Source organism: Myotis nattereri, assembly GCF_964212035.1.
Source record: "Myotis nattereri genome assembly, chromosome: 7".
NCBI classification, from domain to species: domain Eukaryota; kingdom Metazoa; phylum Chordata; class Mammalia; order Chiroptera; family Vespertilionidae; genus Myotis; species Myotis nattereri.
Genome location: NC_138082.1, coordinates 34,892,329 through 34,905,995, shown reverse-complemented (window position 1 = coordinate 34,905,995; position 13,667 = coordinate 34,892,329). Strand labels below are relative to the sequence as shown.

Sequence of the window (13,667 nt, the reverse complement as noted above, 5' to 3'; positions counted from 1 at the left end):
TCATTGGCAGAGGGTGCGGCCGGGGGCGGGGCGGATCCTCGGTCCTCGCTGATTGGCGGGTGGTGGCTGGGGGCGGGTTCTTCCAGTCCTCTTTGGAGCCTGCGCTTCCGAGCGTTCGGGACGCTGCGCCTTGTTACTGCGTCCATTCATTTCGCCCCGTGCGGGGCCTGCGCTGCGTTTCAGAGACCCGCGCTGCGCCGGAACTGACCGCCTCGGTTCGCTTCCCCGCTGTGTGCCCAGCGCAGTGCCCAGGATGCAGAAGACCGGGCCTTCCCCACCGCCTGCAGTGGAGGGGGTGAGAGGGCGGGGCGGTCAGACTGCAAACAGCCACCCACCCTTGGTGTGCGGTGGCGGAGGCTGCAGAGTGGCTGGGCCCTTTCCTGTTCTTGTCTTACTGGGTTATATTCCTTCTTTCATCTTTTACACTTTTGTAAAGTGCTTTAAAAGTCTTTCAACTTGTACAAACTCTTCTCACGTCCACTTGTGTGATTGGTGATAAGGGGCGGGGGTGGGGGAGCAGCGCTCCGGCAAGGCTCCTGGAGGAATGCGCCGTCTGAAAGATGAGGCCCACCACACAGACCGGGAGGAAAGAGCCAAGGAGTTGGAATTGTGTTTCCAGAAGCCCCGTTGAAAGGTTTTAAACAGTGGAGTGACCGTGTGGTTTTCTTTCTAAAAAAGTCTTCTGGCTCTGAGTGAGCTGGTGGGCGGGGAGCCAGGCCGAGAGGAGACCAGCGCCAGGAAGGCCAGCGAAGAGCACGGCTCCTGGTATTCCTTCTGTTTGGAACAGTTTCCCCCTTCTTCACCCAGCTAACTCCTCAGTTTCTCTAAGTTTGCAGAGGTCGTACAATCCGTTCCTCAGATCCCACTGCCTTTTCCTGCAGCTGCACGTCTGTGATTCTTTCCCCTTCCAGGCTGGGGCCCCAGAGCCAGCAAAGCCCTGGGAGAACATCGCACAGACAGAAGCAGCCCTAGCAAGCGAATGCACCTGTCATCTCCAGGAAGCATTCCCAGGAGGTTGCTGGCAGCACAGGGGCGGCCTAAGGTCTGGGCATTCAGGAGGTCTTGCTGAGGGTCCAGACAGGTGCCTTCTACCCAGGGCTCCTCGTGGCACACTCTGGATGCTGAACCCACTGTGGCAGCCATGCACGGCTGCCCATGTTTCATATTTTGTGTAGTGCCTATACTTTCTGTTACACTAGGTATCGGATGTCCACTTCAGTGAGTGCCGTGGGCAAAATGCCACAAAACACTGTTTTCCCTAAAAAACAAACAAACCAAAAAACCCCACACCGTTGAAATGTATATCCATTAGTTATGTGAACACCGGAGTGAACAAGGCAGGAACGAGCTGGAGCAGCCGAACCATGTTCTGAGCATTTGTAACGTCCAGGGTGGTGTCTGTGATCTGCATCTTGGGCTGCAACCCTTGAGACCTCACTGGCGTCACCCAAAGCAGTCACCTGGCATGTCAAGGCAGTGCCACCTCCAGATAGAGCCCCCCCTTGCAGCCACAGCTCTCTCTCCCTGTACACTGGGGGGAAAAACCAACATTCTGGTGACTCCTTTCCCAACTCATGACTAAAATCCCACACCCGCACTTCGGTGACAGCGATGCTATGACATCTGTGAAGAGGAGTCATCAGTCAGAGTGCACCTGGACCGCTGCTTGCTCTGCTGGCATCGGGGGACTTGGCACAATCCCTTAGCTGGGCGGTTAAAGTCCTAAAAGCCTTCGAATCTTTTGACCCAGTAATTTCACTCTAGGGATTGGCCTGAGGAAGTAAGCCAAGAACAGAAAAAGCTCTGGCACAAAAATTTCCATTGTGTTATAGAACTTGGAAGCAACCTCAGGCTCAGCATTAGGGGAATGGTTAACTAAATTACTGCTCATTTACTTACAGAAACATTACACAGCCATTAAGCTTGATCATTACACAGATTCTGTAAAACCACAAACATACTTAACAAGTGAAATAAGTAACATTCAAATTGTTTAAACACCATGACTACAACTCTGGAAAAGACAAATATATGGGCAGAAACTAGAAGTAAATAAACAAAAATGAATATTTTTTGTGTCCAGGTGGTAGAATTACAAGTAACTTTTCCTCTCTTTTTAAAATCTGTCACTTATTTTGTTTATATGTTATTTTCATAGCAACACAATACAAAGGTCTCTTTTAAACACAATTGATCCTTAATTTGGAAGACCGGTCTTGTGCAAAATAAATGATTTTAGTGCTCCTACTCACTAGCAAAATAAATATGGAGAAGCTTAAGGCTTCCCTGGACAGGTCATTTAAAAACAGGCAATGCGAATCATGCTTAGAAAGCCTTCCTAAAGTCCAAGAAGAAAAAGTGACTTTGAAATAAATGGTGACTATTAGAGATATTATATTAGTTTTAGGTCACTTCCACGTGGCAATAGAGTTGCCCCTCCATGTGCTAAACATACAGCACATTCAGGTCCATTCAATGAAATTCTGAACATACATTTTTTACAGGAAAACATGGTCTGCTTGTGTCAGTCCCCAACACGTACTGCCGGGGAAAGCACACACTACCCACATCTGAGAGGCTGGAGAACGGCCCTTGGGAATGAGGACACAGGTTATGATGAAGAAAGGATGGAGAGGGCATGTACGGTAGGCTGAAGGAAGATTCAAAGATATCCATCCTCACTGTTATTACCTAATATTATTCTGGAAGTTCTGGCTAACTCAATAAGGCATTCCCCAGAAATGGAAGATGATTATTAGAAAGGATGAGACATGACCATAGCATAATGAGACAATGTAAACAACTCCCTAGACTATCCAAGAGGCACCTGAAAAATGTAAAGGTGAATAAGAGATAAACAGAGTGACCGACTAAAAAGAAAAAGAAAAAGGTATATTTTCCATACCAACAATAGCCAATTAGAAGTTTATCAAAAAACCCATTTCACAATGGCGGAAGGAAAGACAAGTAAAATATTTAAACTTCATGACAAATAGGCATGATCTGGATTGTGAAAATAAAGGAAACCTCAACTAAAATTGGACTCTGGAGGGCTTGTAGAGTGGGTTGTCACCCTACCATTCCTTATCACTCCGGACATGAAAAAAGTGGGCCTTGCATCCTCAACAGGAAGGTGTGCTATCTACTTTACCTCCTCTGCAGGAGGAAGGAAGATTTTCTTCTTGCCCAGCGACAAGCCCAGCCAATGGAAAACACCACAGCTCAGCCAATGAGAAACCATCATCACCCTGAACTCTTTCCTTCAATGAACTTTCAATTTTCTTTGCTCATGAGGTCCTTGCCCCATGCTCCTTTCCTTTCATCAAAGCCTTCCATTTTGTATAACTCCTCAGAGTATCTCTCTGCTTGCTAGACGAGATGCTGCCTGGTTTACAAATAATTTAATAAAACCAATTAGATCTTCAATTTATTCAGTTAATTTTTTTTAAAACAGGATAAAAAATTTTACAAACTTTATGTCTCTCAAAATGTCCATGGCAGATATACATTAGAGCTCACATCCTGTGAAGGAACCAGCTAACAGGGGAGAGTAGGATCTGAGGCCTGGGAAGGCCCCAGCTAGTCTCTGGAGGAATGCTCAGAGGCCGCAGGGGATGTCAGGTGGGGAACAGGTGAAAATGTCACTCTATCACTGCTGCATTTTCAGCAGTGACAGCTTGGAAGCCACTTATGTCTTCACCACAGGGCGCTGGGGGAATAAAGGATGGGGCTCACAGAGGTTTGTCAGATCTCCAGGCATGAAAAAGTGATGTTGACCTTAAAACTAAAGGTCAGTTTTACCAGCATAATGGGTTTACTTGAGAACAGCCAGAATTGCAATTCAGAACAAGCAAGCTATAGTAAAAGCTATAAGCCAAGTCCAATAAACAAAAGAGAGGAACGTTATTTTATAGGAAAAAAGGAGAAAGTGGGAGAGGTTGAATCAAAGTCCATTGGAGACAACGGATAGTTCAGGGAGATGACAGTTTTTCACTGGCTGAGTTGCTGGGGCATCTGATATCTTGTAGGAGACACGACATCCATCTTTTCCTGTGGGGTCTATAACTAATGCTTCTTTCCTGTGAACAATTCTATTGGGGTCTTTGACAATTCTTTCTGTATCTGACATGACAGGTTGTGTGAGAGCTCCCCCTTCTGGCCTCCTGACTCCATTTTGGTGTGGTTTCTTTTTATTAATTTTCACAGTGCCCATTGTATATCATAAAATGGAAAAATGAGTGGCAAGGTGACATGAGTAGTACAATGGCATATTTATAAAATAGTCTGTTTAGTTAGAGATAGGTTTCCAAACTATCATAAAATATTTACCAGTATATTGTATTAGTTGGCCAGGGCTGACTGAAGAAAGTACGGTAACTGGAGTGGCTTAAACAAACGAAATGTATTGTCTCATAGCTCTGGAGGCTGAAAGCCCTAGATCACAGTGTGAGCAGAGCTGGCTCCATAAGGACTCTACAGCTAAATGTGAAAGATGCAGCACCTTGTAGAAGAACTCACAGAGTACTTTCCCCAGTGAAGGCAAAAATTCCTTATACAGAACACAAAAGCACTAACCATAAAGGGCTAAAAGGATACATTGGATTACATTAAAATTTAGAATTTCTCTTCAAGTGACACCATTAAAAAGACAAGCCATAGAGTGGAAGAAGATATTTGCAATACGTATATCCCACGAAGAATTCGTATCCTGAACCTGTAAAAGCCTATCCATCAACAAGAAAAGGCAGAAATTCCCAAAAGAGAATCCAGCACCAGACGGACAGGCCATGCACCAAAGAGGTGATTCGAAGGACAAGAAACACATGAAACATGCACGTCCTCGCTAGTCATCAGGGAAAGGCCAGAGGAGCCACAACATGACAGCCCTCCACGCACATCAGAATAGCTTAAATGGCAAGAATGGGAAATACCCAGCCTATGGGGCACTGGCAACCCTCAGGCCACTGAGGGCCGTGAGCACTGGTGCGTTGGCTTTTGGGAGTTGGCGCTGTCTCCTAAAATTGAACAAATGCGGTCCAACTCTGGGTGTAAATATACATGTAGTCACACACACAGAAGTGCTTATCATTCCACAACTTACGTTTTTTAAAATATGTTTTTATTGATTTTAGAGAAAGGAAGAGAAAACAAGAGAGTGAGAGAGAGAAACATCGAGGTAAGAGAGTAACATCAGTCAGCTGCCTCCTGCATGCCCCCCACTGGGGATCAAGCCTTCAACCCAGGCACCTGCCCTAACTGAGAATTTAACCAGTGACCTTTGGTGCATGGGATGGTGGTCAACCAACTGAGCCACACCTGCCAGGGCACAACTTGTGTATTTTTAGCTTCATACCATGCTTTTTAAAAAAATATATTTTTATTGATTTCAGAGAATAAGGGAGAGGGAGAGAGAGATAGAAACATCAATGATGAGAGAGAATCATTGATTGGCTGCCTCCTGCAAACCCCACACCGGGGATGGAGCCCGCAACCCGGGCATGTGCCCTGACCGGGAATCAAACCGTGACCTCCTGGTTCATAGGTCAACTCTCAACCACTGAACCACACCAGCTGGGCTTCATACCATGTTTTGAAATCTATGCATATCGCTATGTAGAGATCCATAGTGTTGACTTTAATAGGTGCATAGATTATTCATATATAAGAATATTTCACATTATTTATCCAATTTCCTATTGCTGGGCATTTAGCTTGCTTCCAATCATTTGCTGTTACAAACAGAGCTGCAGTAAACACTGACAAAAGCAATCTAGGGTACAGGTAAGAGGTTTCTCCAGGGCCTGCCCCCAGAGGAGAAAGTGCTGGTCGATGGAGCAGACACATTTCCAACTTTGCTAGAATTACCAGATTGGTCTTCTAGGTGGTTATACTATTTGCCATGCCAATAAGCAGTATGTAGCAGTTTGAATGTCTAGTAACCTCCTGGTATTGGGTATGAAATGGTCTCCCATTATGGTTCTAATTTGCATTTCCCTGAATGCATTAATTTTCATTTCCCTGAATTTGTGCATCCCTTCTTATGTCTCTTGGCCATTCAGACTTTTCCTTCTGGGAATGGCCTCTTTATATCTTTTGCCCATTTTCCATTGAGCTGTTTATCCTGCCACCAAAATCACCTTATTCTTATAGTTTTATATATAAAACTATAGCTATAACTTATATATAAAGCAAATGCAGCCCAAAGTCAGAAGGAAAAAATGAAAATTAGAGCAGAATTAAATGAAATAGAGAACAAAAATACTATACAAAATTATAATGCAACAAAAAGCTGGTTCTTTGAAAAGATAAATAAAATTCACAAACCTCTGGCTAGGCTCACCAATAAAAAAAGAGAAAATACTCAAACAAAATCAGAAATGAAAGAGTAGTTACAATGGACACCACAGAAATACAAAGGATCATACAAGGATACTATGAAATACTATATGCCACCAAATTCAACAACCTAGGAGAAATGGACACGATCTTAGAAATATATACACTCTGCCCGGTTGGTATGGCTCAGTGGTTGAGCACTGACCTATGAACGAGGAGGTCACGATTCAATTCCTAATCAGGGCACATGCCTAGGTTGCAGGCTGGATCCCCAGTGTGGGGCATGCAGGAGGCAGCCGATCAATGATTCTCTCTCATCATTGATGTTGCTATCTCTGTCCCCACTCTCCCTTCCTCTCTGAAATCAATAAAAATATATTTCTAAAAAAACCACAGAGCTCATGTTAAAGGGCGAATCTGGAGCTGAGAAGTGATAAATTCATTACTGGCACCAGTAATAACAATTTTCTATAATTCTAACATCTGTATCAACTGTCCATCAGTTGCAATCGATTGGTTTTTGTCCTCATTCCGAGTCAAGTTTTCCTGTTTCTTTGCATACCTGGCAATTTTTGCTTGGATGCCCAACATTGAATTTTCCCTTGTCAAGTGGTGGATATTCTGACTCCTAGAAATATCCTTGGGCTTTGTTCTGGGGCACAGCTAAGTCACTTTGACACAGTTTGATTCTTCTGGCTCTTGCATTTTTTTGTTTTTTTAAAAATATATTTTATTGATTTTTTACAGAGAGAAAGGGAGAGGGATAGAGAGTTAGAAACATCAATGGGAGAGAAACATCTATCAGCTGCCTCCTGCACACCCGCTACTGGGTATGTGCCCGCAACCAAAGTACATGCCCTTGACTGGAATTGAACCTGGGACCCTTGAGTCCGCAGACCTACGCTCTATCCGCAAAGCCAAACCAGTTAGGGCGTGGCTCTTGCTTTTAAGAGCAGAACAGACCTAACTGGTTTGGCTCAGTGGATAGCGTGTCAGCCTGCCGACTGAAAGGTCCCATGTTCGATTCCAGTAAAGGGCATGTACCTTGGCTGTGGGCACATCCCCAGTAGGAGGTGTGCAGAAGGCAGCTCGATGTTTCTAACTCTCTATCCCTCTCCCTTCCTCTCTGTAAAAAATCAATAAAATATATATTTTTTAAAAAAAGAGCAGAACAGTGCTCACATTAGGGCCAGTTACTTCCACTGCTGACCAACGCCTTCTGTGCACTCTATCTAGAGTCCCGTTCCGGTGTGGCTGGTGGGAACAGGCCCAGTTCCCAGGCAGAGGTGAGCTACAGCCCAGGTAGTGTCCTCACACAGGTGCTGGCCGGTGCGTTGCCGAGCGCTCTCTGGGAAGCTCTCTCCTCTCCAGCACTCTGTCCTGAGAACTCTAGCTGCTTTGGTCTCCCTGGACTCTTGGCTCCATCTCCTCAACTCAAGGACTCTGTCAGGCTCTACATCAGGCCCCTCCCTAGACACTCTCTCCAGGCAGAGCTGGGCCACTGTGGGGCTCACCTTACTCGTTATCCCCTCTCAGAGATCACTGCCCTGTGAGGTCTGGTATGAAAGCCATCCTTTCCTCTATTTTGTCTGGTTTAGTTGCTGTTGTCCAGGTGACAGTGTAAATAAATCTGATCCCTGTTACTACAGCCTCGCCAGAGTCAGGAGTCTCCTGGGATGCCCAGCAAACATCCAAATGGAAATACTGAGAAGATAGTTAGATGTGCATTTTTGGAGTCTCAGGAAGAAGCCAGGAAGGAAGAACACATTTGGGAGTCTTCAACAAATAGGCAGTATTTAGATCCGCGAGGGTGCTGAGGTCACCGTGGAGTGAGTGTGGATGGAGAAGAGGACCAAGGACCAAGCCCTGGGTTCTTCAAGTTTAGAAGATGTTGAGAGGAGGAGAGTCCCTTAAAGGAGACTGAGAGGGAGGGGTCAGTGAAACAAGAAACAAGCCGCTTTGCTGCCATGGAAACCTAAAGAGGAAAATGCTGCAAGGAGGCGAGAAAACTGCATTAAAGTCTCCAGTTGGTCGAGTTCGATGACATGAGAATTGGCCACTCTCTTGGCAACCTGGACATCACGGTGTCCTTGCAGGAAGTACTTCAGCTGAGCAAGTGAGCAAATGGTGGGGCTGAAAGCCTGCCTCCTGTGGCTTCAAGGGAACCCGGAGGAAAGGATGGGAGACAGCCAGTTTAGGACACAGCTTCCAGTAATTTTACTCTAAAGGATGATGGAAACATGGGGTCACCAGAGGAAGACATGGGGGAGGGGTCACAGGAAGGTTCTTCTAAGGGGCGGCTGTCAGGAAGCATCCCACTAGACAGGGGAGCGTTGATGATGCCAGCGAGAGGAAGAGGATCATTGCTTAAGCCTTAAGGGATGTCCTTGCCAGGAGGGCGGGCAGGGCTTTCAGTGGAGCACAGCCTGGGCGGGGTACGTGACTCATGCAGGTGGACCTGTGGGGGGCATGTGGCATTTCCCTTCGGTGTGTCAGTGACATAGGAAGCCAGGCCATGAGCTGAGAGCGAGGAGGACATTGAGGGGGAGCAGTATGACGGCATCTCTCCTGGGCAGGTGGTGTGGGGAGCACTGGCACTGAAGAATTCAAGAGCACCCTGAGAGAGGGCTGGTCCAGGACCACAGGCCGGGGCGGCACAAACAGTGCTCCTTTGGGCTGGGCATATTGAAACAGGAATTTTAGGGGTAAAATAGGGCAGGTTTAGGGCATTTTAGAAATTTTGGAAATTAAGGGGACCATGGAGGAAGCACAGGGCTGCAGAGCAGCAGAAGGTATATTTCCATAGAATAGGAAAGCCGAAAAGCTGCAACAGGAACATTTCCATAGAATGAGGGAGCTGGGAACAGCAAAAGGTCCATATTTACAAAATAAAGAGAAGGAAGCCCTTCATACCCTTCATGCCCTTCACCCAGAGCAGCGGTTCTCAACCTGTGGATCGCGAGCCCTTTGGGAATCGAACAACCCTTTCATAGGGGTTGCCTAAGACCATCAGAAAACACATATATAATTACATATTGTTTTTGTGATTAATCACTATGCTTTAATTATGTTCAATTTGTAACAATGAAAATACATCCTGCATATCAGATATTTATATTACGATTCATAACAGTAGCAAAATTACAGTTATGAAGTAGCAACAAAAATAATTTTATGGTTGGGGTTCACCACAACATGAGGAACTGTATTCAAGGGTCGAGGCATCAGGAAGGTTGAGAACCACTGATCCAGAAGGAGAAGAAGAAAACCCAAAGGGAGTAGGAAAAAAATAAGGCAGGATGGAGTGGGGGGGGAACCTCACATGTCCCATGTGAGGTTCGACCTTTGAGACCAGGAGTTACTATAGTGACCAGTCTAAGGGAATAGTGACCAGTCAGAGGGGATACCAAGGCACCAGGATCTGCAGCCTTTATAAGCCATAGGGAAAAGGAACTCAGTGGGACCCTTTCCTCCTCCCTACTTGAGAGTCCATTCTGTGGGACTCTTTCCCTCTCCCCATGTGGGAGTCTATACTTGACTCCCAATAAATCTACACCTTTGCTATACCACTTTCTGTCTGTGGATTCATTCTTCGATTCCGGTGGACAAAGAATCCGGGTTCCAGTCCAAAAATTCCGTTTCAATATGGTAAGACAGAATCCATTTTTCTCTAAGGCCGGGGCTCCAGGAACTGGGTTCTTCAGCTCCTCCCTTTCCTGAAAATGAACCCCAGCTGCCAGGGCCAGGCTTCCGCACAGCCCCGGCCTCTGCCAGGTCCTCAGAGAACGTCCAGGTTCTCCTTGGCCTTTCAGAGTCCTGTGCAGGGGTTGCCCTTTCCTCCTCAAAAGTAGGAGAGGAATCCGTGGACAGAGGCCAGGGGTTGGGTGGCCTGTGGACCGAGCAGAGCACAGTGGGCAAAGCCAGCGGAGGAGTCTGTGGGGGAGGGGCCCGGTGATGGGGGTGCTGTGGGCCAGCACCATCTCTGCCCTCGGAGCCAAGGTGACCACACAAAAGCTAAGTGAAAACAGGACTCCCTCTGAGCCAAGTGAAAATGGAAATCTTGCTTGGGAAATTGAGGGCCATGTTGGGTTCACTTTCTTACTGATCCTGTTTGCAATTGACATCACGTAGGTCAAAGAAACTCAGCCCATAGTCACTCAGCTACAAGACGAACTCTGCCAACAACCAGAGTGAGCTGGGGAGCTGTTCTTCCGCAGCTGGGCCTCCAGCCCTCTTCCCTGCCCCAGGTGTGGGGTGCACCTGTAACCATGGAGCCCGACTGCCAGGGACAGCCAGCACTCTCCAGTCTTTGTCCTTTAAGCCTCAGATGTATATTTAGAGCCGGGAGCTGTCCTTTAGCTTTGGGGTTTGGGTACCTGGTCCCCTCCACCCCCACCCCTCCTATAGAGAGCCCAGGGTGGCTTCAAGTGACCCAGGCTGCCAGGCTGTCACAGGCTGAGTAACAGGCACAGCGCCAGGGACAGGACCCACCATTTCCCTGGGGCTGTGCCACCTGCTGATGTTTGGAACAAAGAATCCATCAAGTACTGATTGGAAACAAAAGAGAAAAGAAGAATAAGAAAAAAAAGCACTGATTGGGGCTCAGCAGCCATAAGGATGGGCTGCTGGCAAGATGTCCTGGCAGGCCTGGTGAAGCTCCCTAGAAAGAGGATCATTTTTGCAAAACAACTTGATCAGTTTTTGACAGTGTCTCTCCAAAACCTTTGATACTTAGATCACCTTCTTTTGAAACGCCTCCACAGTCATTTTTGCATCATTGCATTTAAATTACAGTGCCTGATATTTTCATTTGACAACCTACAGGGACTCTGCCTGCAGACCAAAGGGTCCTGGGTTCGATTCAAGTCAAGGGCACATACCTCGGTTGCAGGCTCCTCCCTGGCCCAGGCCCTGGTCAGGACTTGTGCAGGAGGGCAACCAATCGATGTGTTTCTTTCACATTGATGTTTCTCTCTGTCTTTCCCTTTCTTTTCCACTCTTTCACCCAAAAATCAATGGAAAAATATCCTCGGGTGAGGATTAACAGAACACACACACACACACACACACACACACACAAACCATGATGAGATATCACCTCACACCTGTCAGAATGGCCATCATCAATAAATCAACAAACAAGTGCTGGCGAGAATGTGGAGAAAAGGGAACACGCTCGTTCACTGATGGCAGTAATGCAGGTTGGTGTAGCCACTATGGAAAACAATACGGAGTTCCCTCAAAATACTAAAAATGGAACAGCCCTTTGATCCAGCGATCCCACGTCTGGGAATATACCCTAAAAACCCTGAAACACCAATCAGCACACCTATGTTCATAGCAGCGCTGTTTACAATAGCTAGGATTTGGAAACAGCCCAAATTCTCCTCAGTGGATGAATGGATAAAAACACTGTGGGACATTTACACAATGGAATACTATGCAGCTGTAAAAAAAAAAAAAAGAGAGAGAGAGAGAGGAATCTCTTACCCTTTGGGACAGCATGGATGGACCTGGAGACTATTATGCTAAATGGAATAAGCCAATATGAGAAAGACAAATATCACATGATCTCACTTATTTGCGGAATCTAATGAACAAACTGACCAACAAAATAAGACCCGAAGCATGCAGGCATGGAACAGACCGACATACCTTCATGAGGGGGTGGGAGAGATAAACCAAAGAACTTACATACTTATATGCATAGCCCAATAAGGAGGTGAGGACCTGGGGGGGGGGTAGATAGGAGCTGGGTGGAAGGGGGCGGTAAAGGGAGGAAAAAATGGGAGACATATGTAATACTGTTAACAGTAAAAAATGAAAAATAAATGTTTTAAATTTTAAAACAGTTTCAGATTTACAGAAAGCTGCATAGAGAGTATGGAGATTCCCACATATTCCTACCGCACAGTTCATCCTATTATGAACTTCTGACATTATAATATACTAGAAGCTCAGCGGGTGAAACTGCATAGCCCCGCCCACCCGTGCAGGTCTTTGGTCATTACAGCGTTAGGGCCACCGGCCTTTTATAATACAGATGGCACATTCGTGACAATCAAGGAGCCAATGTGGATACACATTTTTAGTAACTCAAGTTTGCGCTTTATTCAGATGTCCTTAGGTTTCCCCTAATGTCCTTCTCATATGCAGGGTCCCACCCCGGGACCATGTGACATTTACTTGTCATGTCTCCTAAGGCTCTTCTTGGCTGGAACAGTTTTTCAAACTCAGCTTGTGTTTGGTGCCCTAGACAGTTTGGAGGAGGCCAGCTCTCAGCCTTCTTGGGGGCACAGGAGGCCTTTCAGTCAGCTCTGGAGAGAGGTGGAGTGGAAGAATGCAAAGACCTCCCCCATTTCTTCTCCCAAGCTAGAACAGAGCTGTCCTTGAACCTGGTTGACTGAGAGAACCAGAGCACTTCATGGGCTACAGCAGCCTGGAAGGGGGGCGGGGGGGGGGAGGAGCTCCCCGAGATGAGCTCCATCTCATGGCTTCCCAGAGGGATTGGTCATGAAGCTGCTGTGTTAGGGGCACACCCTAGGGACAGAGGTGGCCCAGGAGGACTTGGGTGGAAGGGGAGGAGTCCTGTAGAGGGCAGCCCACTTGAACCTGCAAACCCCAGTTGTGACCTGCTGCTGCACACACAGCAGAAGGCAACCATAGCTCCCGCCTCAAACCCAAGTTCCTGTTCTCTACTCTCCTGGACCAGGGAAGCCAGCACAGGTGAGTGACATACTGGGGTCTGGGATAGGAGGGCCCTGGCTTCAAACCCTGCAGCAGCACCCATTTCGAGGACATCTTGGCATGTGTTGCTGCCTCTCTGTGCCTCAGTCTCCTTATCTGCAAAATGGACATAATTCCCTGAGTGATGAAGGCTAGAAGAGCAGGAGTGAGTAAAACACTTCCTTCCTTGTTTTCTCCTGGGCCTGGTGCCCTCTGGGTGGCTGGCTCATCGCATGCCCTGGATACAGGCCCAGGCCCGCCTCCCTCACCTACTTTCCAGCTGCGCAGGGCAGGCTAATTGGGCAGGCATCTCTCCAACACTCCCTAACATTCTCCCCCTTTCCCTGCCCTCCCAATGGTTGACCCAGTTAACTCAAGAAAAATATGTTTCTCTTTCTCTTTCCTTAGCCCTTCATTTCTTTGTTACCTTTCTGGACCAAAAAAAAGAAGAAAAGAAAAAAGAAAGAAAATCAACATGTGAGGAACACGGACATCAGGGGAGAAGAGAACCATCCATTTTTCAAAACACGAAACCAAATGAAAAGTCTGTGTTGCCAAACCGACACCATGACCCTCCCCTGACTCCTCTAGGCTCGCTCCCCGCA

General features: G+C 46.8%; 1 protein-coding gene across 4 annotated transcripts in view; it reads right to left on the bottom strand.

Annotated features, from left to right (window-relative positions):
- UBE2F (ubiquitin conjugating enzyme E2 F (putative)) overlaps window positions 1–13,667 on the bottom strand; it is an 87,751-nt gene that overhangs the window by 33,580 nt on the left and 40,504 nt on the right. The window lies entirely within an intron of this gene.